The sequence below is a fragment of the Carcharhinus amblyrhynchos genome, unplaced genomic scaffold, assembly GCF_965287045.1.
Source record: "Carcharhinus amblyrhynchos unplaced genomic scaffold, sCarAmb.v2.hapA scaffold_65, whole genome shotgun sequence".
Taxonomy (NCBI): domain Eukaryota; kingdom Metazoa; phylum Chordata; class Chondrichthyes; order Carcharhiniformes; family Carcharhinidae; genus Carcharhinus; species Carcharhinus amblyrhynchos.
The window spans coordinates 102,311-124,658 of record NW_027649805.1 but is presented as its reverse complement, the minus strand read 5'-3'; the positions used below and the strand labels follow the sequence as shown (position 1 = coordinate 124,658).

Below are 22,348 nucleotides of genomic sequence, written 5' to 3'. Positions count from 1 at the left end.
ACACTTGTAATACTGTGTGCAATTCTGGTCACCCTATTATAGAAAGGATATTATTAGACTAGCAAAAGTACAGAAAAGATTTACTCGGACACTACCAGGACTTGATGGATTGAGTTATAAGGAGAGGCTGAATAGACTAGAACTTTTTTCTCTGGAGCGTAGGAGGCTGAGGGGTAACCTTATAGAGGTCTATAAAATAATGAGGAGCATTAGGTAGTTAGATAGTCAATATCTTTTCCCAAAGGTAGGGGAGTCTAAAACTAGAGGGCATAAATTTAAGGTGCGAGGGGAGAGATAAAAAAAGTTTCAGAGGGTGGTGAGTGACTGGAACAAGCCGCCAGGGGTAGTAGTAGAGGTGGGTACAATTTTGTCTTTTAAGAAGCATTTAGATAGTTACATGGGTACGATGGGTATAGAGGGATATGGGTCAAATGCAGGCAATTGGGATTAGTTTAGGACTTTTAAGAAAAAGGGGCAGCATGGACAAGTTGGGCCAAAGGGCCTGTTTCCATGCTGTAAACCTCTATGGATCTGTGACTCTATGAGGTTAGGATTGTTTTCACTGTTTTCACCAGCCATTGAGGTGGGGGGGAATCTCATAGAGTCTTATAAAATTCTAACAGGACTAGACCAGGTAGATGAAGGGAGGATGTTCCCGATGGTGGGGGAGTCCAGATCCAGGGGTCACAATCTGAGGATTCAGGGTAGACTATTCAGCACAGAGGTGAGGAGAGATTTCTTCACCCAAAGAGTGTTGAGCCTGTGGAATTCATTACCACAGGAAGTAGTTGATGCCAAAACATTGAATGTTTGAATGAAGTGGCTAGATATAGCACTTGGGGCAAATAGAATCAAAGGTTATGGGGAAAAGCAGGATTAGGCTATTCAGTTGATAATCAGCCATGGTTGTAATGAATGGCGGAGCAGGCTCGAAGGGCTGAATGGCCTCCTCCTAAGCCTATCTTCTATGTTTATAGTGCAACAGTTTCAGGAGAAACGGATCAATGCTTTAAGACTGAGATAAGAAAGATTCTGACTCCGAGGATCATGAATCGTCTACCCCAGAGAGTTGTAATTGCTCATAAAATATCCAAGGCTTTATTTCTTTAGGAATCAAGGGTTATGGAGAGCCTGTGAGTTGAAGCAAAAAAATCAGCCACCACGATATTGAATGGCAAAGCAGGCTCAAAGGATCCTATAGTCTACTCTGGTTCCTATTCTTAAATAATACTTAGAAATAATACTTGCCCACAGAAGGCAGAGAGTGGCTGTGGATGGGTCTTTTTCTGCATGGAGTTCGGTCACCAGTGGAGTGCTCCAGGGATCTGTTCTCGGACCCTTGCTGTTTGTCATTTTCATAAATGACCTGGATGAGGAAGTGGAGGGATGGGTTGGTAAGTTTGCTGATGACACGAAGGTTGGTGGTGTTGTGGATAGTCTGGAGGGACGTCAGAAGTTGCAACAAGATATAGATAGGATGCAAGACTGGGCGGAGAAGTGGCAGATGGACTTCAACACGGATAAATGTGTAGTGGTCCATTTTGGCAGGTCTAAAGAGATGAAGGAGTATAATATCAAGGGTAGGACTCTTAGCAGTGTAGAGGATCAGAAGGACCTTGGGGTCCAGGTCCATAGGACTCTTAAATCGGCTTCATAGATGGAGAATGTGGTCAAGAAGGCGTATGGTGTACTGGCCTTCATTAATCGAGGGACTGAGTTAGAAGTCGGGAGATAATGCTGCAACTTTGTAAGACCCTTGTCAGACCCCACTTGGAGTACTGTGTGCAGTTCTGGTCGCCTCACTACAAGAAGGATGTGGAAGCTACTGAGAGGGTGCAGAGGAGATTTACAAGGATGTTGCCTGGATTGGGAGGCATGCCTTATGAGGATAGGTTGGGGGAGCTAGGTCTTTTCTCCCTGGAGAGACGAAGGATGAGAGGCGACCTGATAGAGGTTTATAAGATGTTGAGAAGTAGAGATAGGGTGGATTCTCAGAGGCTATTTCCCAGGGCTGAAATGGTCGTTATGAGAGGACACAGGTTTAAGGTGCTGGGGAGTAGATACAGAGGAGATGTCAGGGGTAAGTTTTTCACTCAGAGGGTGGCGAGTGAGTGGAGTTGGCTGCCGTCAGTGGTGTTGGAGGCGAAGTCGTTGGGGTCTTTTAACAGACTTCTGGATGAGTACATGGGATTTAAAGGGATTAAGATTATAGATAGGCCTGGTAGGTAGGGATATGATCAGCTCAACTTGTGGGCCGAAGAGCCTGTTTGTGCTATAGTGTTCTATGTTCTATTTCCATGTGGCTATTTATGGGTAGTTCACTACCCATACTTCGTACTTTACACACATGCACTCAAACAATTGGATGCTGCAATAGCAGGATTTTACAATCTTATTGGCTGGCTGAATTACACTGATTGAAAGGTTGCCAGCTCTGTATTTATATAATAGGAGCAATAAAACGGGTAATTATAAATTCAGAAAAGGCAGAGGAAATACAAGGAAATATTTCTCTTCATTCCCCAATGAGATTATTGAAATTTGTTGAACATCTATTCCTACAATCATTAAAACAGGAACTGAATAAGTTCTGAGATGGATGAATATTTCAAAATATAGAAGGTAGGCTGTGGGTTTGCTGAAAATAAGCAGACTCAGTGTTAATGTAAGCTCCTCGAGCTTTCTCCACTCTTTGGGACTGGGAAGGAATTTAAGCTTTGCCTCAATTGTCAACCTCTTCATTCCATTTTTATTGATTCTCTCAGTACACTGGGTGATGATAGGACAATAAGTCAAAAAGACTCTACCACAAGGATGCACCATCCATGGCTGCATCGTTAGAAAGAAGGCAGCTAAGAGGGGACCTTATTGAAACATATAAGATGATTAGAGGTTTAGATAGGGTGGACAGTGATAGCCTTTTCCCTCGGATGGAGAAAGCTAGCATGAGGGGGCATAGCTTTAAATTAAGGGGTGGTAGATATAGGACGGATGTCAGAGGTAGGTTCTTTACCCAGAGGGTGATGAGGGATTGGAATGCCCTGCCTGCTGCAGTTGTAAATGCGCCTAGTTTGGGGGCGTTTAAGAGATCTGTGGATAGGTTTATGGATGGAAAGGGATTGGTTTAGATTAGAAGGTCATTGCTTTTTAATTGGTCAGCACAACATCGTGGGCCGAAGGGCCTGTTCTGCGCTGTAATATTCTATGTTCTATGGCTAACTAAGAAAGTTAAAGATGAGACCAAATTGAAAGAAAAGGTGTATGATGCTGCAAAGAATCGTGCTCAGAAAATTGGGCAAGTTTAGAAATGAACAAAGTTGACTTTAAAAAAGAGAAAAATTGGAGTACAAGAAAACACAAGCTAGAAATATAAAAACAGGCATGGAAAGCTTGTACAAGCATATAAAAAAGTGACGGTGAGTATTCGTCCTTTACAGAGCAAGACTGGAGAATTAATAATGAGAAACAAAGAAAGGACAGAAATGTTAAACAATTATTTTGTATCTTTCTTTCTTAAAACCGACAGCATGGTGACACAGTGGTTAGCACTGCTGTCTCATAACGCCAGGGACCCAGGTTCGATTCCCGGCTTTGGTCACTATCTGTGTGGAGTCTGCACATTCTCCCCGTGTCTGCATGGGCTTCCTCCGGGTGCTCCGATTTTCTCCCATTGTCCAAAAGACGTGTTGGTTAGGTGCATTGGCCATGCTAAATTCTCCCTCAGTGTAACCGAACAGGCACCAGAGTATGGCGACTAGGGGATTTTCACAGTAACTTCATTGCAGTATTAATGTAAGCCTACTTGTGACTAACAAATAAACTTTAACTTTAACCGTATTACCAGAAAAAAAGTACTGGGAAAACTAATGGAACTAAAGGCTCACAAGTCCCCTTGACAAGCTGGTCAGTCAGCTACAGTCTTAAAGGAAGTGGCTACTGCATGAATAGTGAATGGATTGTTTGTAATCATCCAAAATTCCCAAGATTCTGGAATGATCCCAAAAAAAGATCTGGAATTAAGGATCTACTGATGACCAGAAAACCATCGTCAATTATTGTAAAAACCCCATCTGGTTCACTAGTGCCTTTTAGGGAAAGCAGTCTGCCATTCTTACCTGGTCTGGCCTACATGTGACTCCAGAATCACAGCAACGTGGTTGACTATCATAGAAAAAAGAAGCAGGAGCAGGCCATTCGGCCCTTCGAGCCTGCTCTGCCATTCCTTTCGATCATCAAATTCAATAGCCTAACCCCCTGCTCCCCCTCTTGATATCTCTTGGTCCCTTTAGTCCCAAGAGCTATACCTAATCACTAATTTCTTATTGAAATGGGTAGCAAGGGATGGACAAAATATGTTGACCAGCCAATGATACCCATGTTCCACAAATGAAAAAGAAATAAAATCACAAGAGTAACACTTCTATCCAAGAAGGGAAAGAGGCAGAATGCAGGAAAATAAATGCAAGTTAGACTAACATCTGTTATTGGGAAAATGCCAGACTCCATCATTAAGGAAGTTGTAAAAGGACATTTAGATAACCATAACCTAAAGATTGAATACAGAAGTTGGGATGTTTTGTTGAAGTTGTACAACACATTGGTAAGGCCACACTTGGAATACTGTGTGCAATTCTGGTCACCCTCTTATAGAAAGGATATTACTAAACTAGAAAGTGTGCAGAAAAGATTTACTTGGATGCTCCCAGGACTTGATGGATTGAGTTATAAGGAGAGGCTGGGTAGACTGGGACTTTTTTCTCTGGAGAGTAGGAGGCTGAGGGGTGATCTTATAGAGGTCTATAAAATAATGAGGGGCACAGATCAGCTAGATAGTCAATATCTTTTCCCAAAGGTAGGGGAGCCAAAAGCTAGCGGGCGTAGGTTCAAAGGGGGAGAGGGGAAAGAGATACAAAAGGGTCCAGAGGGGCAATTTTTTCACACAGAGTCTGGTAAGTGTCTGGAACAAGCTGCCAGAGGTAGTAGCAGAGGCAGATACAATTTTACCTTTTAAAAAGCGTTTAGATAGTTACATGGGTACAATGGGTATAGAGAGATATGGACCAAATGCAGACAATTGGGATTAGCTTACGGGATTTTAAAAAAAGAGCCGCATGAACAAGTTGGGCTGAAGGGCCTGTTTCTATGCTGTAAACCTCTATGACTCTATGACCGAGAGACAGTCAGCAACACCTAGAAGAGCAGGAGAAAGGGGGCAATCTGTGGGTGAAACCAAAGGGCATTGGGAGAGTGTTGAACAAATACTTCATATAAAGTTAAAGTTTATTTATTAGTCACAAGTAGGCTTACATTAATACTGCAAAGAAGTCACTGAAAATCCCCTAGTCGCCACGCTCCAGCCCCTGGTCCACTGAGGAGAATTTAGCACGGCCAATTCAACTGACCTGCACATCTTTGGATTGTGGGAGGAAACCAGAGCACCCGGACAAAATCCACACAGACACTGGGAAAACAGGCAAACTCTACAAAGACAGTGACCCAAGCTGGGAATTGGACCTGGGTCCCTGGCGCTGTAAGGCAACAGTGCTAACCACTGTGCCATCATGCTGCACCAAAGACATCTGTCTTCACCCAAGAGAATGAGAATGAAGGTATGGAATTCAGGGAGAGACTGTGAGGTTCTTGAGAAAATTGACATAGGGAAGTACAAAGTATTGGTAGCCTTAGAAGTGGACAAATCTCCAGTCCAGATGAATTGTGTCCCAGGTTGCTGTGGGAGGCAAGGAAGGATACTGCAGGGGCCCTGACACAAATTTTTCATTCCTCTCTGACCACAGGGAGGTAAACACAGTAAGAAGTCTCACAACACCAGGTTAAAGTCCAACAGATTTATTTGGGAGCAAAAGCCACAAGCTTTTGGAATGCTCGCTGCTCCTTTATCAGGTGAGTGGGATTTCAGTTCACAAACAGGGCACAATGTGAGTGGAGAGAGGGTTACGACACACGACAATGCAGAGTCGCTGAGCAGAGACGGATAGCCAAGTTCCACATGTATGAGCTCGGCTTCAACCGGGATATTGGGTTGATGTCACACTATCTGTAACCCCCACAACTTGCCTGGGCTTGCAAAATCTCACTAATTGTCCTGTCTGGAGACAATACACATCTCTTTAACCTGTGCTTAACCCTCTCTCCACTCACACTGGCTGTACCTTTAAGACTTGATTACCTGTAAAGACTCGCATTCCAACTGTTAAATTGTAAACCGAGTTTGTGTCTTTATATGCCCTGTTTGTGAACTGAAATCCCACTTGCCCGACAAAGGAGCAGTGCTCCGAAAGCTAGTGGCTTTTGCTACCAAATAAACCTGTTGGACTTTAACCTGGTGTTGTGAGACTTCTTACTGTGTTTACCCCAGTCCAACACCAGCATCTCCACATCACAGGGGAGGTACCAGATGAATGGAAAACAGTTAATGTGGTTCCGCTATTTAAAAAGGGTTGTAGAGATAAACGAGGGAACTATGGACCAGTGAGTCCCATGTCAGTGGTAGGGAAACTATTGGGAGAAACTTCTGAAAGACTGAATCTATCTCCACTTGGAGAGGCAAGGTTTGATCAGGGATAGTCAGCATGGCTTTGTCAGTGCGCAGTCATGCCGAACAAATTTGATAGAATTTTTTAAGGCAGTGTCTAGGTGTGTAGATAAAGGTGGTGCATTTGATGTAATTTATATGGATTTGATCAAAGCCTCTGACAGGGTCCAAATGGGAGACTTGTAAAGAAGATAAATTCACATGGGGTGAATTCACATGGGCTGCGTGGTTAAGAGTGAGACGGAGTGTCTTGGCCTACAAGAAGAAATAAACAGGATGATCAAATGGGCAGATAAATGGCAGATGGAATTTAACCCTGAAAATTGTGAGGTGATACATTTTGGAAGGAATAATTTGACAAGGAAATATTCATAAGAACATAAGAACATAAGAAATAGGAGCAGGAGTAGGCCATCTAGCCCTTCGAGCCTGCCCCGCCATTCAATAAGATCATGGCTGATCTGTTGTGGCTCAGTTCCACTTTCCCGCCCTCTCCCCATAACCCTTAATCCCCTCTCTTATCAAGAACAATGTCAATGTCAAGAACTATTCAATGAACAGCATCACACTAAAAAGTTCTGTGGAACAAAGAAACCTTGGTGTGTTTGTCCATGGATCTTTGAAGACAGAAGGGTATGTTGGTAGGGCAGTGAAAAAGGCATATGGGTCACTGGTCTTTATCAATCAAGACAATTACAAATGCAAAGAACTCATGTTGGAGTTGTACAGAACTTTGGTGAGGCCGCAGCTAGAGTACTGTGTCTAGTTCTGGTTGCCACGTTATCAGAATGATGTGATTACAGTAGAGATTCACCAGGATGTTGTTTGGGATGGAAGAGGTTGGATAGTTTTGGGTTGCTTTCATTGCAACATAGAAGACTGAGAGGCAACCTGATTGAGATGTACAAGATTATGAGGGGCAAGGACAGGGTGGATATGGAGCAGCTTTACTCACTGAAGCGTCAGTCATGAGGGGACACAAGTTCAAGGCGAGGGGCAGGAGATTTACTTGGGATGTGAGGAAAAATGTTTTTACCTAGAGGATGGTGACAGTCCGGAATGCGCTTTGGGACAGAGGTAGAGGCGGGTTGCCTCACATCCTTTAAAAAGTACCTGGATGAGCACTTGTTCAGTTTTTGAAGTAGATTGACAAATTGGTTAACATAGAAAAGACAAAGTGTGATTCCCAAACTCCAGCAACCTGGTGAGGTGTCATGAAATTCTGTGCTGGGGCCACGTCTCGAGTATTCCGAACCCACATTTTGTGCCACATTGCCAAACGCCCGCGGGTTACACAGCCTGATCATACCCTGTGAGGAATGTTCCACTCCTGCCACTTGGTCAATTGCTGTCCGTTTTCAGTTTCATTTTTTCTATTCACAAAAATGATTAGATTCAGATGGGAAGCTGGCCAATGTTTCTACGATAAACAGAAAGGATCTAGTTGACTTCCTCAGGCACAGCCTAAATAACTGTACTGACTGATAGCCAGGGTCATTCAGTTCTCTGCTCTTTTCAACTCTGTAGGTTTTAAATTCAGACCCCAGCTTGCAATGCCAGGCCAGGCTCAGTAACTCCTTCCTGTCCATCCACATAACGTCATTAAGGCACTAAATACTCCCTCTGCGACTGGATCCTGAACTTCTCAACCCACAGATCACAGTCAATAAGGAAAGGCAACAACACCTTCTCCATGATCATCCTCAACACCGGTGCCCTACAAGGCTGTGTTCTCAGCCCCCAATTATATTTCTTATACACCAATGACTGGCCAAATTCCACTCCAAATCGATTTTCAAGTTTGCTGACAACACCACTATACTGGGTCGGATCTCAAACAATGACAAGACAGAGTACAGGAATGAGATAGAAAATCTGGTGAATTGTTGCAGCAACAACAATCTCTCCCTCAATGTCAGCAAAATGAAGGAGATTGTCACTGACTTCAGGAAACATAAAGGAGAACATGCCCCTGTCTTCATCAATGGGGACAAAGTAGGAAGGGTCGAGAGCTTCAAGTTTTCAAGTGTCCAGATCACCAACAACCTGTCCTGGTACCCGCCATGCCAACACTATAGTTAAGAAAGGCCACCAATGCCTCGACTTTCTCAAAAGTCTAAGTAAATTTGGTATGTCAACTATGACTCTCACCAATTTTTACAGCTGCACCACAGAAAGCCTTCCTTCTGGTTGTATCACAGCTTGGTGTGTCTCCTGCTCTGCCCAAGACCGCAAGGAACTACAAAGGATCATGAATGTAGCCCAGTCCCATCTCACAAATCAGCCTCCCATCCACTGACTCCATCTACACTTCCCGCTGCCTTGGCAAAGCAACCAGCATAATTAAGGACCCCACATACCCCAGACATTCTCGCTTCCAACTTCTTCCATTGGGAAAAAGATACAAAAATCTAAGGTCACGTACCAACCGACTCAAGTACAGCTTCTTCCCTGCTACTGTCAGCCTTTTGAATGGACCCACCTTGCAGTAAGTTGATCTTTCTCTACACCCTAGCTATGACTGTGACATAACGTAGCGATACTGGTGTTGAACTGGGGCTGGCACAGTAAGAAGTCTTACAACACTAGGTTAAAGTCCAACAGGTTTTTTTGGTCGCACAAGATTTTGAAGCACTGCCCCTTCATCAGGAAATTACTTAAAGGGAGAACTGCAAAATTCTGAGGTGCAGAGGGATATTGGTGTTCCAGTGCATAAATACAAAAAGTTAGTATGCAGATACAGCAAGTATTCAAAGAGGCCAATGGAATGCTAACCTTTATCTGAAACAGTAAGAAGTCGCACAACATCACGTTAAAGTTCTTTATTTGGAATCATGAGCTTTCAGAGCGCTGTTCCTTCATCAGGTGACTCACCTGTTAGGTTTAACCTGTTGTTGTGAGACTTCTTACCTTGTCTACCCCAATGCAACACTGGTAGCTCCACATCTTTATTAGGAGAAGAATTGAACATAAAAGGATCAAAAACAGAAAATGCTGGAAAATGTCAGCTGATCTGACTGCATCTGTGGAGAGAGAACAAATCTAACATTGAGCCTAGATGATCCTGCATCAGAGCTGAAGACAACAGAAAATAGGATGACTTTTATACTTTTATTTTAGATTCCATATCCGCAGTTGTTTGCTTTTATAAAAGTTAGGACGTTATCCTTCACTTATACAAAGCATTGGTGGCGCCACATCTTGAATACTGTGTAGCTTTGGTCTCCTTACTTCAGGAAGGATCATTAAGAGATTTACAGCCTGGAAACAGACTCTTTGGCCCAACTTGTCCATGCTACCCAGTTTTTCCCACTAAGCTAGTCCCAATTGCCTGCGTTGGCCCATATCCCTCTATACCCATCTTACCATGTAAATATCGAAGTGCTTTTTAAAAGGCAAAATTGAACTCACCTCTACTACCTGTGACAGTTTGTTCCAGACACTCACCATCCTCTGTAAAAAAATTGCCCCTCTGGACACTTTTGTATCTTTCCCCTCTCACCTTAAACTATGCCCTCTAGTTTTAAACTACCCTACCTTTGGGAAAAGATATGACTATCTATCTGATCTGTGCCCCTCATTATTTTATAAACTTCAATAAGATCACCCCTGAGCCTTCTACACTCCAGGGGAAAATAGTCCCAGTCTATCCAGCCTCTCCTTATAAGTTAAACCATCAAGTTCTGGTAGCATCCTAGTAAATCTTTTCTGCACTCTTTCTAGTCTAATAATATCCTTTCTATAATACGGTGACCAGAACTGCACACAGTATTCCAAGTGTGGCCTTACCAATGTCTTGTACAACTTCAACAAGACGTCTCAACTCCTGGATTCAATGTTCTGACCAATGAAACAAATGCCTTCTTCACTACCCTATCCACCTGTGACTCCACTTTCAAGGAGCTATGAACATATACCCCTTGATCTCTTTGTTCTATAATTCTCCCCAATACCGTACAGCACTCCGAGTGGGTCCTGCCCTGATTCGAACTACCAAAATGCATCACCTCACATTTATCTAAATTAAACTCCATTTGCCTTTCGTCAGCTCACTGGCCGAATTGATCAAGATCCCATTGCAATCTTGGATAACCTTCTTCACTGTCCGCTATGCCACCAATCTTGGTGTCATCTGCAAATTTACTAACCGTGCCTCCTAAATTCTTATCCAAATCACCAACAAATAATAAGTAACAGTGGACTCAGCACCAATCCCTGAGGCACATTGCTGGTCACAGGCCTCCAGTTGAAAGCCAACCCTCTACAACCACATTCTGTCTTCAAGCCAATTTTATATCCAATTGGCTACCTCACCCTGGATCCACAGTAGAGGTGGTTCAGAGATTTACCAGATTGATACCTGGAATGAGCAGGCTGTCAGATGAGGAAAGCTTGCCATGATGTGGAGATGCTGGCATTGGACTGGGGTAAGCACAGTAAGAAATCTCAACACCAGATTAACGTCCAATAGGTTTATTTGGTTTCACAAGCCACAAGCTTTCAGAGTGTTGCTCCTTCATCAGGTGAGTGGGAGTTCTGTTCACAAACAGGGCAAATAAAGACACAAACTCAATTTACAAAATAATGGTTGGAGTGCGAGTCTTTACAGGTAATCAAGTCTTAAAGGTACAGACAGACAATGTGAGTGGAGAGAGGGTTAAGTACAAGTTTAAGAGATGTGTACTGTCTCCAGCCAGGGCAGTTAGTGAGATTTTGGAAGCCTAAGAAAGTCATGGGAGTTACAGATAGTGTGACATGAGCCCAAGATCCTGGTTGCGGCCGTCCTCATGTGTGTGGAACTCGGCTGTCAATTTGGCTGGGTAGTTTGCTGTGGACAATGGTCTGTTTGAGGTTGTGCGGTTGTTTGAAGGCAAGAAGTGGGGGTGTGGGGATGGCCTTGGCCAGATGTTCATCTTCATCGACGACATGTTGAAGGTTCTGGAGAAGATGTTGTAGCTTCTCTGCTCCAGGGAAGCACTGGACAACAAAGGGTACGCTGTCCACCATGTCCCGTGTTTGTCTTCTGAGGAGGTCGGTGTGGATTTTTGCTGTGGCGCATCGGAACTATTGATCAATGAGTCGAGCGCCATATCCTGTTTTCACAAGGGCATCATTCAGCATCTGGAGGTGGCTGTTGCGATCCTCCTCACTTGAGCAGATCCTCTGTATACAGAGGGCTTGTCGGTAGGGGATGTCCATAGGACAACAGTGACCACGTCATCGCACAACCCTGTGATAACGTGCCGGATCATCGGCATGGATGCCATCATCTCATGTCAGAACACCATCCACCAGGTACACGGTACATACTCTTGCAACTCAGCCAATGTTGCCTACCTGATACGTTGCAGGAAAGGATGTCCCGAGGCATGGTATATTGCGGAGACCATGCAGACGCTACAACGGATGAATGAACACTGCTCAACAATCACCAGGCATGAGTGCTGTCTTCCTGCTGGGGAACACTTCAGCAGTCATGGGCATTCAGATTCTGATCTTTGGGTCAGCATAGGTGGCCTTCACGACATACGACAATGCAGAGTCACTGAGCAGAGACTGATAGCCATGTTCCGCACACGTGAGGACGGCCTCACCCGGGATCTTGGGTTCATGTCACATTATCTGTAACCCCCATGACTTGCTTGGGCTTGCAAAATCTCACTAACTGTCCCGGCTGGAGACAATACACATCTCTTTAAACTGTGGTTAACGCTTCGTCACTCACACTGTCTGTACCTTTAAGACTTGATTACCTGTAAAGACTCGCATTCCAACCATTATTTTGTAAATTGAATTTGTGTCTTTCTATGCCCTGTTTGTGAACAGAACTCCCACTCACCTGATGAAGGAGCAGTGCTCCGAAAGCTTGTAGCTTATGCTACAAAATAACCCTGTTAGACTTTAACTTGGTATTGTGAGGCAAGGTTGAACAGACTGGGCCTTCTTTACATTGGTGTGTGAAGAGTGAGGAGTGATATGATTAAGGTATATAAGACCCTGAACGGTCCTGACAAGGTGGACGTGGAAAGAATGTTTCCTCCTTGTGGATAAGTCCAGAAATATGAAGTATTGTTTTAAAATTAGGGGTCGCCCTTTCCAGACAGAGTTGAGAATTTTTTTCTGAGGGTTGTGAGACTTTGGGACGTTCTGTCTCAGGTGATGGAAGCAGGAATATTTTGAAGGTGGAAGTAGATACTTATCAGGCAAGGAAATCAGCGGTTATCAAGGATAGATGGGAAAATAGAATTCAAAACATAAACAGATTAGCTAAGATCTTACTGAATGATGGAGCAGGTTTGAGGGGCTGAATGGCCCACTTCTGTTGTTATTTGGTATGTTTGTTATTAACATATTGCTGAAAATGTGGGAGCTTGCTGTGTGCAATTTGACTATCAGGTTTGTCAAAACAGTGAATATACTTCAAAAGTATTTCACTGTGAAGCGCTCTGAGTTGTCCGCTGAGCAGGAAAGGCATTGTATATATGCAAGCCCTTTCTTTACAGCAGGGAGCCCTTTAACTAGCGCACAGCATCAGATGGATTTCCCATTTCATGCTTTCAGCATCTTGAGAAAAATCTGCTTCCTTCCCATGGATTGGACAGTCGTTAAATCTCATTAATGAGAATCATTCGCACTCCTGTTATTGCCTTTGTAGTTCAGAGAAGCAAAGTGGGACAGGTTTACACTTCATCACCCAGTATAAACCAACAGAGTTCTTGTACGCATGTATTAATGCTAATCAAAATTGTGTGAAATACAAAATTCTTTTCAGTTGGACAAGTCAAAGAGAAGCTTCTATTCACTATTTCCATATTTATAAAGTAAATTGTATGCTATAATTAAAGGCTTGAGATAATTGGTCTTTGGACCCTGTGTGAACTATTAGCTGTAAAGTACTTTGCGAAGTCTAGAAGCCATGAAAAGTGCTACAGAACATTAGGATTTATTTTCCTTTTCACCCAACTTCAGCAGCAGCTCAAGAGGAAAACTCTCCAACATTTTGGCTCACCTGAAAACTCAGACAACGTTTGCAGTAATAGCAACCAGGAAATTGTTGATGGATGTTTTTTGGAGTGGAAGGAAGTTTGTGGTGGAGGTCTCAGGAGTGGGGGTTAGGACTCATGCTCTTACAAACAATATTGATAACCTTAACTGTGCGATATGTAGCACAATTTCAAAATTTGCAGATGATATAAAACTTGGAAGTATTGTGAACTGTAAAGAATAACATAGAACTTCAAAAAGGACATAAATAAGTTTGTGGAATGTGCGGATAAATAATCACAGATCCCCCCCTCCCATCCCTGAATGTCCGATGGTCACTGCCTGGCCATAACCCCAACCACCCAGGGCTTCAATGGCCCCTAGAACTCCCCAGTGTAATCACTGCACCAGGTCTCCACTGATTTGTGCCAGTGTGACCTCCCGCCCGAGGTGGGAACATTCCGGCAAGGAGGAAAACGACTGCATGCCAAACTCACTAATAAGAGTGAAATCCAAACAATCTCATGCTAATTAGCCATGTGCCCTTTCCTGCATGATCTGGTTCACACACCAGAAAGGATCTGGGATGACAGAATCCCCTACAGTGTAAGAGACCATTCAGTTCATCAAACCCACACTGTCAACAATCCCACCCAAGTCTTAACCCTATATATTTAGCCTGCTAGCCCCCTAACACTAAGGGGCAATTTAGCATGGCTAATCCACTAATCTGCACATCTTCAGACTGTGGGAAGAAACCAGAGCACCCGGAGGAAACCCACCCGACACGGGAAAAACATGCAAACTCCACACAGACAGTGACCCTAAGCTGGAATCGAACCCGGGTCCTGGCAATGTGAGGTAGCAGTGCTAACCACCGTGCTTGTAAACTTTTTTGCACCGGTCGCAAAACAAATTTTTATTCCCACTTGCTATCGGTGGGATCAGCGCCAGATGCAGAGAGCTGGGAGATTCGCCCCCATGGGGTACAAGGGCAAGGTGGTTATGTTGAATTTGTACAAGGTACCAGCTCAGCCTCAGCTGGAGTACTGCAAACAGTTGCAGGTGCCACACATTAAGAAGGATGTGAAGGCATTAGAGATAAAAGTCACAGGAATGGTGCCAGGGATGAGAAACATCAGTTACGTAGACTGGAGAAGTTGGGACAGTTTTCCCTGGAGAAGTTGAGAGATTAGATACAGCTGTTCAAATCAGGAGGGATCAAGATGCACCAGGGTAGATGCAGAGAAAGTGTTCCCATCAGTAGCTCACTAACTTTTACAGAAACACCATAGAAAGCATTTTTCTGGTTGTATCACAGCTTGGTGTGGCTTCTGCTCTGCCCAAGACTTCAAAAAACTACAAAGGGTCATGAAAGGTGCCCAGTCCATCCCATCCAGCCTCCCGCCCATTGGCACTGTCAACACTTTCCACTGCCTCGGAAAAGCAACCAGCATAATCAAGAACCCCACGTACCCCGGACATTCTCTCTTCCACCTTCTTCCATCAGGAAAAAGATATGAAAGTCTGAGATCACATTTCAAATGATTCCAGAGCAGCTTCTTCCCTGCTGCCATCAGATGTTTCAATGGACCTACTTCATTTTAAGTTGATCTTTCTTTATATCCTAGCTGAGTGTAACACGACATTCTGCACCCTCTCCTTTCCTTCTCTATGAAATCAATGCTTTGTCTGTATAGCGCACAGGAAACAATACCTTCCATTGTATACTAATACATGTGACAGTAATAAATCAAAAGTATTGAGATCCAGAAGAGACAGATTTAAGGTGATTGGCAAAAGCAGCATTGGGAAGGAAGAGCTTTTTCACAGAGCTAGGATTTGGAATGCACTGCCTGGAAGTGTAGTGGAGGAGGGGTCATATCAATGCATTCATGAGGGAATTAGATTATCTGAAAAAAGTGTGCAGGGCTCTGGGGAGAAGGCAGGGAATAACACTAGGCAAATTGTTTCTTCAGGGAGTCAGCACAACTGTGATAAGGCAAAAGGCCTCCTTCTGTATTTTGTAACCATTCTGTGATTGAGTATATTTATTTGTAGCTACCTCTGGCCATTCACAGCTTTCCTTCAGCAATTAAACAATAACTGGCCCATTTAGCAGTAATGTTACTCTGGGAGTGGTTTGACCATCACTGCAACAAATTTACTGGAGTTCTATGAGGATGTGTCTAGGGCAGTGGATAGAGGACAGCCAGTGGATGTGGTCTTTCTTGATTTTCAGAAGGCGTTTGACAAGGTACCTCACAAGAGGTTATTGCAGAAGGTCGGGGGCATGGAGTTGGGGGTAGGGTGTTAGCGTGGATAGAGGATTGGTTGTCAAATAGGAGGCAAAGAGTGGGGGTTAATGGGTGCTATTCGGATTGGCGGTTGGTGACTAGTGGAGTGCCCCAGGGGTCGGTGCTGGGGCCTCAGCTATTTACCATTTATATAGATGATCTGGAGGAGGGAACCGAGTGTAGGGTGTCAAAATTTGCTGATGACACCAACATTGGTGGAACGGCAAATTGCGCGGAGGGTGTGGAGAGTCTGCAGAAGGATCTAGATAGGCTGGGCGAATGGGCCAGGAACTGGCAAATGGAATTTAACGTTGGCAACTGCGAGGTGGTCCACTTTGGTAGGAATAATAGTAGGAAGGACGATTACTTACGTGGCGAAAAACTGCAGCAGGCGACAGTGCAGAGGGACCTTGGGGTCCTTGTGCATGAGTCGCAAAAACCCAGCCTGCAGGTGCAGCAGGTGGTCAGGAAGGCGAATGGGATGCTGGCCTTCATAGCGAGGGGGATTGAATATAAAAGTAGGGAGGTCTTGCTGCAGCTGTATAGGGCATTGGTGAGGCCACAGCTGGAGTACTGTGTGCAGTTTTGGTCGCCGCACTTACGCAAGGATATTTTGGCCTTGGAGGGAGTGCAGAGGAGGTTTACTAGGCTGATACCGGAGTTGAGGGGGTTGAGCTATGAGGAGAGGCTGAATAAACTAGGCTTGTACTCGTTAGAGTTTAGAAGAATGAGGGGAGATCTCATTGAGACGTATAAGATGATGAATGGGATGGATAGGATAGAGGTGGAGAGACTCTTTCCGCTCAGAAAGGACAGTAGGACCAGGGGGCACAGCCTCAAGATAAAGGGGGGGCGGTTTAGAACGGAGTTGAGGAGGAACTTCTTCACTCAAAGGGTGGTGAATCTCTGGAATTCTCTGCCCGTTGAAGTGGTGGAGGCTGCCTCGCTAAATATTTTTAAGACGCGGGTTGATGGGTTTTTGATAAGAGAGGGGATTAAGGGTTATGGGGAGAGGGTGGGAATGTGGAACTGAGCCACGACGGATCAGCCATGATCTTGTTGAATGGCAGGGCAGGCTTGAAGGGCTAGATGGCCTACTCCTGCTCCTATTTCTTATGTTCTTATGTATCTCTACAGTTTTGTTTCCGTGGAATGTCTCGTGGCTCTGCCTTTGTATTACAAAAATGCACTCAAACCAACAGATAATTGACTTGCAGGGAAATTAAATGCAACAACAAAGAGATGCAGCGGTGTAGCAGTAATACCACTGGGCTAGTAATCCAAAGGCCTGTGCAAATACTCTAGCAGCACAAGTTCAAATCCCACTACGACAGCTGGTTGTGGAATTTCAATCCAATTAATAAATCTGAAATTAAAAGCTAGACTTGCTTATATGAACAAGAAAAAGGAGTAGGCCATTCGGCCTCTCATGCCTAGTCGACTATTTAATAAGACCATGCTGATCTGACAGTAACCTCAAATCTTCAACCCCCACTCCCCTCATAACCTATCACTCCTTAACAAGAATCTATCCACTCAACCTTAAAAATATATTCAATGATTCTGCATCCACCGCCTTTTCAGGATGACAGTTCCAAAGACTCACGGCCCTAAGAGAAGAAATTTCTCATAGTTTTAAATGGGCAGTCCCTTATTTTTAAACAGTGGCCCCCTAATTCTAGATTCTCCCGCATTGACCTTGTCAAGAGCCTTCAGATTCACCCGCCATACCTTACTTTCCATTACCAATTGCCCAGATGCAATTTCTGTACAAAGTCTTTCCACAAATGTGCAGGGCATTGGTAAGATGACACCTTGGATCCTGTCCACAATTTTGGTCTCCCTATTTAAGGGAAGATATACTTGTATTGGAAGCAGTTCAGAGAAGGTTCACTGGACTAATTCCTGGGATGATGGGGCTGTGTTATGAGGAAAGCTTGAGCAGTGTGGCCCTATATTCATTGGAGCTGGAAGAATGAGAGGTAATCTAAGTTAAACACATCAGATTCTGAGGGGTGAATGCTAGGAGGATGTTTCCTCTTGAGGAAGAATCTAAAACTAGTGAGCACAGTTTAAGAATAAGGATTTCCCATTTAAGGCTTGAAGAATTTCTTCTCGCAGAGAACTGTTAAGTCTGTTGAATCTCATCCCAAGAGAGCAGTGGAAGGTGGGTGATTGAATAAATTCAAGGCTGAGTTAGATGGATTTTTGATCTACAAGGAAGTCAAGGGTAATGAGGTGGGATGGGCAGGAGAGTGAAGGTCAAGTCACAATCAGATCAGCAAGGATCTTATTCCATGGTAGAGCAGGTTCAATTGCTTGAAAGGCTCACTCCTACATCTTTTTTTATGATCTATTTTGTACATTGGATATTCCAGCAGAATTGCAGCCATTACTACAAGTGGCATCTAACTAAAGTTCTATATGAATTTAACAATACCTCACTTTTCATATTCTGTTAGCAATAAAACCCAGTACACGGATTGCACTTACTGACCTGTATCACAACTTTCACCATTTGTGCAACTGTATTCACTGGTTGCTTTGCTCCTCCAACCCAGTTGTTTTCCTCTTTTCCAGGGAATAATAGAAACAAAGAAGGTAGAAGCAGGAGGAGGCCATTCGGCCCTGCTCCGCCATTCATTACGATCATGGCTGATCATCCAACTCAATAGCCTGATCCTGCTTTCTCCCCATAACCTTTGATCCCAATCGCCACAAGAGCCATATCCAGCCACCTATTGAATACATTCAATGTTTTGGCATCAACTATTTCCTGTGGGAATGAATTCCACAGGCTCACCACTCTCTGGGTGAAGAAATGTCTCCTCACTTCCATCCTAAATGGTCTACCCTGAATCCTCAGACTGCGACCCCTGGTTCTGGACTCCCCCCACCATCGAGAACATCTTCTCTGCATCGACCCTGTCTAGACCTATTAGAATTTTATGAGTCTCTATGAGGTCCCCCCTCATTTGTCTGAACTCTAGTGAAAACAATCCTAACCTAGTCAATCTCTCCTCCTACATCAGTCCCACCATCCCCGGAATCAGCCTGGTAAACCTTTGCTGCACTCCCTTGAGAGCAAGAACATCCTTCCTCAGAGAAGAATATTCTAGGTGTGGCCTCACCAAAGCCCTGTATAATTGCAACAGTCCATCCCTGTTCCTGAACTCGAACTGACCTCTATGCTCCTCTAACAACTTGAATTCTGAGCTAAATTTAACCTGCCATTCAACACTCACACAATCACTCACAGAATTATCATGATGTAGAAAGAGGCCATTTGGCCCATCATGTCTGCACCAACTCTCCGAACAATCATGACTTAGTGCCCTTTGGCCCTCCAAGCCTGTGCTGATCATGACGCCTGCCTAAACTAAAACCATAAAAGATATGCACTTATGGAGTCCGGATCCATCCATTCCCATCCTATTCGCATATTCATCTTGTGGCCCCTTAAATGCCACTATCATACCTGCTCCCACCACCTCCCCGGGAAGTGTGTTCCAGGCATTCACCACTTTTTGTGCAAAAATCTTGCCTCGCACATCTCCTCTAAACTTTTCCCCATGCACCTTAAACCTATGTCCCCTCGTACTTTTCTACCCTAGGAAAGAGCATCTGACTATCTACTCTGTCCATGCCACTTAATCTTATAGACCTCTATCACCACTCAACCTCTGTCATTCCAGTGAGAACAAACCAAGTTTATCCGATCTTTCCTCATAGCTAAGTTAGATACCTCCAAACCAGGCAACATCCTAGCAAATCTCTCCTGTACCATCCAAAGCCTCCACATCTTTCTAGTAGGATGGGTTTATATTCTTGGGATAGGCTCCAGGGAAGATGGGACTCACACAAGCTGGATCGCTGGCACTAAGATGTTTTGTCAGTGCTGCTGGGAGAGTTTAAACTAATGCAACATGAGTTGGAAACCAGGAGATTAGTACTAGAGTTAAAAAGGGATGCAAAATATTTGGAACGACAGATAGCAATAGAGTAAAAAATAAGTTAAAAGATGGGGTCAGAGTAAAGGAGATAGTAATATAGGGCACAATGTTGCTTTATTTTGATCATGTGTCAAATTCGGTGGGGAAAGCTGGGTGGAGCTCACTGTTGGCTTTTCTCGCAATTTTTAAAATAAATCAAGGGGGTGGTCCCATGATATTATGCTGGCAGGGTAGGTTCTGAATGAGTCCATCCACTCCCCCCTCAGCTGGTCAATCGAGTGAGGAAATTCCGTTGGCATAAAAACCATTTTGGGACTCCTGCTTGATTCTCCACCCACTCCATTCCTGTCCTCACGGTAGAAAATCTCCCCTCCCCCCATTGTTTAAATCAATGTTACTGTATGAAATTATCCTAGGCCTTCTCTGATGGGTTCCTTACCAGGTGGGGGAAGAATTTAGCACAGGTCCCAAAAATTGTTTTTATACAAACATGAATGCCCTGCAATGTCTTCCACTTGGGCCCACCAAAGGCATATTGTGGAACCTACTGATGGGTTAGTACTGGGACACTTGATTTTCCTCATATATGTTAATAATTCAGAACTTGGTGCGTAGGGTACAACTTCAAAGTTTACAGATGATAAACTTTGTTTGCTAGATATCTGCCCTTTCCTCCAACTTGTCTATGGCCTTTCAAAGTTCTACACTGTCCTCTTCAGTTTACAATGCTTCCTAGTTTTGTATCATCTGTAAATTTTATAGCTGATGGAATAAATGGGACAATAGCAAAATGGTACAAAACTTGCTGGATAACAGGGAACAGAGAGTCATGGTCAATGGATATTTGTTGCTGCATGCACATAAGCCAAATGCCTACCCTTCTGTGCCATAACAATTCTGTGACACCGCTTCCGCATGTGGAGATGCTGGTGCTGGACTGAGGTAAACACAGTAAGTGGTAGCTACTGGCGTTTGCTACCAAATAAACCTGTTGGACTTTAACCTGGTGTTGTGAGACTTCTTACACTGCTTTCTGCCAGAATAAGTAATGTCTCAATTGCTACTGTGTTTGTGTTTTGAATTCATCTTTTAATCTGTTCAGTTTCTTGGCTTAACTATTGCACACCTTGAGCTTTCTCATGAGTCTCTTCTTCTTGAAGTTGCTATAAACTACATTAATTGCAGTCGCCTTTATCTACTCTTTCAGATCGCACGTCAATTAATGAAGGTTGATTAAACTGTCTCCAAATCCATGTGGATTATGAAGGCTTTGATATACACCAATTCTCTTGTTGTGACCTGGATCACCCTGGCTGAAAGGTCAGTGCAGGAACTGCTCTCTGACTGCAGGATCAGGTTTCCAGCTGCCCAGGTAAAGCAGCCACTGAGGCTGGCACCATCAGCCCGACTCACTGCCCCTTTCACTGACCCGGGAGGGTCAGCGGGCCGGGGCCGGGGCGGGAACAGGGCGCGCTGGCTGGTGCGGGCGGGAGCGGGGCGCGCTGGCTGGTGCGGGCGGGAGCGGGGCGCGCTGGCTGGTGCGGGCGGGAGCGGGGCGGGCTGGTTGGTGCGGGCGGGAGCGGGGCGGGCTGGTTGGTGCGGGCGGGAGCGGGGCGGGCTGGTTGGTGCGGGCGGGAGCGGGGCGGGCTGGCTGGTGCGGGCGGGAGCGGGGCGGGCTGGTTGGTGCGGGCGGGAGCGGGGCGGGCTGGTTGGTGCGGGCGGGAGCGGGGCGGGCTGGTTGGTGCGGGCGGGGCGGGAGCGGGCTGGTTGGTGCGGGCGGGAGCGGGGCGGGCTGGTAGGAGCGGACGGGAATGGGACGGGTTGATTGCTGCGGGCGGGGCGGGACGGGTTGGTTGGTGCGGGCGGGCCCTCCGTCGCCATTAAACCAAATGCCTCCCGCCCGCCTCGGCGCCATTGTCGGATTGCGCCATTTTCCAGCCAATCAGGAAGCGGGACAGGAGCGCGCGCACGACCCCACCCCCTCCCCGCGCGGTCCCGATTGCCAACAGGCGGGGGCGCGTTCAAGCGTGAGTCGGGGGCGCGCCCTCCACCATCCGCAGGCGGCTAAACAAAGGGAAAGGCCCCGGCCCGGCCCCGGGCCGCCAGCGGCTGCTCCCTCGGCGGGGAGGAGTGGGCGCGGTGCTGAGGGCAGGCGGAGCGCGCTGTGCTGGCCGCCTGTGTGGCGGGCCGGTGAGCGGGCCGGTCGGCGGGCGGGCGGTCGGCGGGGAGCGGGGCCGGCCGCGGGCGCTGAGTGACAGCTTACCTGAATGCCAATCTTCATCAGACTGACAAGCCGCTGCTGCAATCAGCCCCAGTGAGCGGCCTGCGTCACCACGCACAGCACGCACCCGGCTCCATATGCATGACGCACGGCACGCGGCCTGTTGAATATTCATGACGCACGATCAGACCCTGCCCACCTGGACTGCCCGCCGGCAGAGAGCGGGGCCCGGGGAGGGGGCACAGAGCCGCGGGGGGGAGGGGAGGTGCTTGATTGATGAGGGTAGGGCGGTGGATGTTGTCTACATGGACTTCAGTAAGGCCTTTGACAAGGTCCCTCA

At 45.5% G+C, this 22,348-nt stretch overlaps 1 protein-coding gene across 2 annotated transcripts in view; it reads right to left on the bottom strand.

The window, feature by feature from the left end:
• Window positions 1–22,129, bottom strand: part of pknox1.1 (pbx/knotted 1 homeobox 1.1) — a 203,246-nt gene extending 181,117 nt beyond the window's left edge. For both annotated transcript variants that reach the window (XR_013885386.1, XM_080182556.1), the window contains exon 1: window positions 22,051–22,129. The gene's annotated coding sequence lies outside the window, so the exon portion shown is untranslated. The remainder of the gene's footprint in view (window positions 1–22,050) is intronic.
• Between the last annotated feature and the right edge of the window lie 219 nt (window positions 22,130–22,348).